This window comes from Mustela nivalis (assembly GCF_964662115.1).
Source record: "Mustela nivalis genome assembly, chromosome: 2".
In the NCBI taxonomy this organism is placed as follows: domain Eukaryota; kingdom Metazoa; phylum Chordata; class Mammalia; order Carnivora; family Mustelidae; genus Mustela; species Mustela nivalis.
Window position 1 is genome coordinate 61575223 of NC_139021.1, and position 6218 is coordinate 61581440.

General features: G+C 42.3%; 1 long non-coding RNA gene across 1 annotated transcript in view; it reads left to right on the forward strand.

Annotated features, from left to right (window-relative positions):
* Positions 1 to 1900, forward strand: part of LOC309859923 — a 23994-nt gene extending 22094 nt beyond the window's left edge. Inside the window, exon 3 of the long non-coding RNA XR_014309037.1 lies at positions 1782 to 1900. This is a non-coding gene — a long non-coding RNA (uncharacterized lncRNA). The remainder of the gene's footprint in view (positions 1 to 1781) is intronic.
* Positions 1901 to 6218: the final 4318 nt, after the last annotated feature.

Sequence of the window (6218 nt, forward strand, 5' to 3'; positions counted from 1 at the left end):
GGAAAGCTTTGTGGAGAAAGTGGTGCTTACACTGAGTCTTAAAAGGAAAGCAAGTGTTAGCCAAACAAAGAAGGGGAGAACTTTCTAGTTGGAGGGAACAGGATGCTGGAAGGCAGAGCAAAAATGAAGATATCCCGATGAAGACAAGGAGGTAGAGGGTGAAGTGGGAGGCTGGGAATGGAAAAGACATGACAGTCAGAATCAGGCAGGGGACTGTAAGCCGTGAATGCCAGAGTGGGAGGTCGCTGGAGAGTTTCGAGAACGACCCCAGACTGCTGCTATAGACTTTTCCAATGGCACCATGGAATACGGGCAGAGGTGGCCAGAAGGCTGGAGAGTGGAGAGAACATTTGGAGGCAGTGTGAGTGTATGAGTGGGCAGATCATATTTCGGAATTACTCTAACCATGGCCATCTTCACCTAAAACAATGGTCACAGTGCTGAAGAGAGCGACACAGAGCTGTTGGTTGAAACCTCATTACCCCTTCCCCACCTTGCTTCTCCAATCCTTCACGAAAGTCTTTGGTGTTGCTTTTTTTTTTTTTTTAAGATTTTATTTATTTATTTGACAGAGAGATCACAAGTAGGCAGAGCGGCAGGCAGAGAGGGGGAAGCAGGCTCCCTGCCGAGCAGAGAGCCCGATGCGGGCCTCAATCCCAGGACCCTGGGATCATGACCTGAGCCGAAGGCAGAGGCTTAATCCACTGAGCCACCCAGGTGCCCCAATACCCAATATTCTTTTTGCAATCTTCAGAATATGAAGAAAGAGCTTAAGCTTCTGAAATTTCCTTTTGAGATTTAGAGGAAGTGTGGTTTCTTGGCTATCTGGAGAAGTCACAGTCTAGTCACTGAAGAAGTATTTATGAAGCATGCTTATGTGCATATTTCTTTGCTAGCAATTCAATGATATTGAAGTATCTCTTGTATTATTGAAGTATCTCATATTATTTTTGAAAAGCTGAATGTTGTTTGATTTTGTCCTCTTTTTTGAATGTTATTTGATTCTTTAGTTTTTATTTTTTAATTAATTTATTTTTTAAAGATTTTATTATTTGAGAAAGAGAGTGAAGGAGGGAGGGAGAGAGAGAGAGAGAGAGAGAGCACAAGCCAGTGAGGGGGAGAGGCAGAGGGAGAAGAAGACTCCCTGCTGATCAGGGAACCCGATGTGGGAACTTGATCCCAGGACACCAGGATTATTAGGACCTGAGCCTAAGGCAGAAGATTAACTGACTGAGCCACCCAGCCGCCCTTATTTTTATTAATTTTTGTATTAGGTAGGCTCCACCCCCAGCACGAGGCTTGAACTCAGGACCCTGACATGAAGAGTTGCACACTCTACAGACTGAGCTAGCCAGGTGCCCCCTTGGTTCTTTTCTTTTTTTTTATATCTCTCTTTCTTTCTTTCTTTCTCTCTCTCCCTCCCTTTCTCCCTTCCTTTTAGACCAGTCTTTGATTTTTTTTTTTTTTATTTGTTTAACAGAGAGAGAGAGAGCGGTAGAGGGAGCACAAGCAGGGGGAATGGGAGAGGGAGAAGCAGGCTCCCCGCTGAGCAGGGAAACTGATGTGGGGCTCAATGCCAGGACCCTAAGATCATGACCTGAGCCGAAGGCAGACGCTTAACTACTGAGCCACCCAGGTTCCCCCTATTTGATTCTTAATATCAGATTTTATTGTAGTTGATTTGTGCTTTCTTAACCCTGAATGCCAATTTTTTAAATTGAGTATTAGAGAGGATTTTTCTTTTTCTTTTCTTTTCTTTCTTTCTTTCTTTTTTTTTAAAGCTCTCTGGAATGAAAATGTAAAGATTGCTCAGTCATCAAGTTACTCTGCCTAAACCTCAAGGCTGTTAGCTGGTTGCAGTTCACCTTTCTCTATTTCCCCATCTTGCACGTGAAAAGATCCATCTGCTGTATCCAATTTTGTGGGAGCCGTGTACTGTATTTATTGGCTCTGGAATTGTGCTTGTGATATGATTTATTATGATTGCTTTACATCTTCGAGATGAAATAGGGCTGAAACCTCAAACTAGCTGCCTGGTTTCTCTCCCGTAAAAGAAAAGTGCGTGTGTGTGTGTGTGTGTGTGTGTGTGTGTGTGTGTAAAAGCGTATATATACATTTATGGGTAGATTATTTCTGAAAAGGCATACAGAACAGTCAGAACACCTTAAGTTCTGAGGGCAATTAGATGGAGAAAACCAGAAGGGGGAAGGAGGCACTACTTTCTCACTGGCCGCCCTTTTGTAGTGTCCGAACTGGTTCCTTTGCACATCTGTTGCTTTATTAGCGAAAAGAACTGGAGATGAAAATAAGAAACTGTTCATTTGGTGGTGATTTTCTTAAGCTGACAGTAAAGGGAAAGGCAGCCTCAGATGGTAGGGGAGGGACTGGTTGAGAGAATGAGCCAGAAGCTGGCCCTGCCCCCTGCTGCTCAGAGCCTTGGTGTCTGGTGAGTAAAAAGCCTTTCGAGAGGCTTCTGCAAGGTAGAGAGAGCCCTTGGCAGGGGAACAGGTGTCTGCAGACACAGATCATGAAGACACAAAGCTGTTTCGGTTTTGTACATGCTTAGTGCTGACCTGATTTCAGGGTTCAAAACAAAATCTAGTCAATTCCTTAAACTTTAGAATTTCATGTGATTTGGAAGGAAATTGGAGGGTTGAAACCAAACCAGATTTGATTGAAAGTGATGGAGGAGGAAAAAAAGAAAGAAAAGAAAAGAAAAAAAGAAAAGCGATGGGGGGAAACAGAACCAAGACCAAGTCATGACCCTAACTGGATGGAAGGGGATGTCGCTTTTGTACAGATCTCTGTAACCTGTAGAAGATGGGTTGAAATCAGTCCTATTTTTAAAGCAATGGTTTTCAAAGTAGGGTTTCAGGACCAGTGCTATAAGCATCACCTGGGAGTTTATTAGAAATGTAAATTCTCAGGGCGCCTGGGTAGCTCAGTTGGTAAGTGTCTGCCTTTGGCTCAGGTCATGATCCCAGGGTCCAGGGATCGAGCCCCCCCCCAACCCCTAGGGCTCTGTGCTCAGCAGGGAGTCCACTTGTCCCTCTCCCACTCCCCCTACCTGTGTTCCCTCTCTCTGTGTCTCTGTCAAATAAATAAAATCTTTGGAAAAAAGGAATGTAAATTCTCAAGTGGTTAAGCCTCTGCCTTCCACTCTGGTCATGATCCCTGTGTCCTGGAAGTATCCTGGGATCCAGCCTCATCTGGCTCCATGGGCAGTGGGGAGTCGGCTTCTCTCTCTTCCTCTGCCTCTCCCCCTGGCTCATGCTGTCTCGCCCTCTCTTTCTCTCTCTCAAATAAATAAAATCTTTAAATCTTTAAAAATCTTTTTCAAAAAGCACAATATCTTGTCCATTGGTGGATGAATGGATAAAGAAAATGTGGGGGAATATATATGGCCCCTACACAGAACAGAATATTATTGGGACATAAAGAGAAGAAAGTCTTGCCATTTGCAACAATATGGAAGGACCTTGAGGGCATGATGCTGAGAGAAATTAGTGAGACATAGAAAGACAAATATTTTATGATCTCACTCATAAGTGAAATCTAATGAAGCTAACTCACAGAAACAGAGGAGAACAGTGGCTGCCCTCCTGGGTTCGGGGGGTAGGAAATGGAAAGATGTCGGTCAAGGATACAAACTTGTACTTATAACGTAAATAAATTCTGGTAATCTAATGTACAGCCTGATGAGTAGTTGACACAATTGGATTATATGTTTGAGAGTTGTTAAGAAAATAGTTCTTACTTGTTCTCAATACACACACACAAAGATGAGGTGATGGAAGTTTTAACTAACATTATTGTAATCATTTCACAATAATACATGTATCAAATCATCACACTCTACACCATAAACATACACAATGTTGTATGTCAATTATATTTCAATAAACCTGGGGCTGCAAAGTACAATATTATATATATGTATATGTAAAAAATATATATACACACATATGTATATATATGTGTGTGTGTGTGTTATGTATATATACATAACACGTGTGTGTGTGTGTGTGTGTGTATAAATATATATATATTTTTTTTGGTAAAGGAGAGAGAGAGAGGAGGAGGGGAGAGACAGAGAGAGAATCCCATACAAGCTCCACACGTAGCACAGAGCCATACGTGGGCTCAATCTCACAACCCTGAGATCACCACCTGAGCCAAAATTGAGTCAGACACTTAACTAACTGAGCCACCCAGGCACCCCTCTCATTAATAATTTTGTATGGCTTTCATGTTGCAATGATATTTTTGATGTTTTGGATGATAAAATATGTGCTTTCAAAATTAATCTCACTTGTTAATTTTTACCTTTTTGAATGTAGCTACTAGAAGATTTAAAATATTTCCATTGGATAATGCTGGTTTAGAATGTTGAACTATTCTGTTGGTGGTAGGGAACTCCCTTTTTGGGTTTAGAGGGGAGGAGTTTCTAGTTACCTGGTTTGTCAGTTTCCTGCAGAGAAGGGCATCATCATCATTATCATCGCCATCATCACATTCTTTCTCTGGGTATGGGCAACACCTACCTGAGTCCCAGAATAATGGAGGTCTTGTGTTGTTAATGCAAGATCCCCAAATAGTGCAATCAAATAGGACTGTTGCAGCAAGTAAAATGGTTCTCTGTCTTGAAATAAAATTGCCTCCTTAGTTTGCCCTTGCACAGTTTAGCATCAGTGCCTTATTGATCCGAATTAGGAAGTTAATAAGGTTTGGGCTAATTAATCAGATGGGTAGGGACTGGAACTGCACTGCAAGGCTTAATCAAGTCATCAAAGCTCTCAAGCCATGAAGAAGGTAATTAAAGCAAAAAGATGCCTGTTATATAGTAACAGGAGACCAGGAGAGGACAAGAGCAAGATAGAGAACCTCCATTTTCTTTTGTACATTTTCCTGATATAAATCAGACCCAATGACCAGAGCACGTTGCTCAGCTTCCTATCAGAGAATTAAGTTGAATGAATTTATAAATCACCTCTTTGGGTAATTTACTTGCCCTAGACCAAATGTCAATGAAACTATACTTATTTATAACAAATTTTATCTTTGTCAAGTTCCACAGGAATGAGTTCTTTAGGATAACCTACAGTTGTCACTAAGGACCGCAGCCATTTTGATTTATAAGCAACAGATAATTTGGTAGTTGATTATTCAACAGATATTGAGTACCTCTGCTTCCAGGCATTGTACTAGACACTACTGTGGACTTTGTAAACTGGAAAGAGCTATGTATTTGGGTAAATTATGCTGTATGACAAATGGTGGAGATGCTTGGGGAATCTTTTCTAACCTCTGGGTCTCCCTCCATCTGTCTCCATACACAGCCTCCCTCAAAATACTTAGGCACTCAAGTGGGACAAGAATAAGGACTGGTTGCGGGGGGGCGGCTGTGAGGTGGGGAATGAGGTGGAAGGGAGGAGGAAGCCTGGAAATAAGGCAGAGATTTCTGTGTGTGATCCGGATGTTACTGTGTGGGGACTGGACTATCTCCGACTGGAAAGACAAATTCTAAAGGAGCTGAGGTTTGCAGCCATTTAAACTGTGTCTGGTCTCACAGCTTCCTGAAGGTACCAGCAAAGTACTGCTATATTTTGGAGACTAACCACAGGACCCTAAGAGAAGAATCCATGTATTTAGGAACCAGAAAACTGAGTGTCCTTGACTAGAGCCGGACAGTGGAGTGGAGAGAGTAGAAGCCAGATGGAAGGGGAGGAATGTCCGGGGTGGGGGGTGTGAAGCGGGCGGGGAGGGGGGTAGTTGCGCAGTGCCAGCTTCATCTCTCCTCTTCCCTTCTGTAGAAATTCTTCCCCCTTCTCTTTCTTTCAGGAAAGGTGTCTGTGTGGACTAGCTGAGCTAATTAACATCTAAATGTTCCCTCTTTTTCCTGCCCCAGTTAAATCTCTAACTCTTTGAGTTTCTCTAGTATATACTTCATTAAAGTGGAAATGAGAAGTATCTCTAAATTAATTCCTCTTTTTGAAGTCATGCGATTTCTTCATATTAGCTATGAAAACTCGGAAAATCAGCAACAAAAGGAACGAGGGAGTTCTTGGCAAATTTCAAAATGCTTTGTAAAATATCAGTCAGTGAAACAATTTAATATTGCCACATGAATATACGGATCAAGAATATTTAGATCAGGGGCGCCTGGGTGGCTCAGTGGGTTGAGCCACTGCCTTCGGCCCGGGTCATGATCTCAGGGT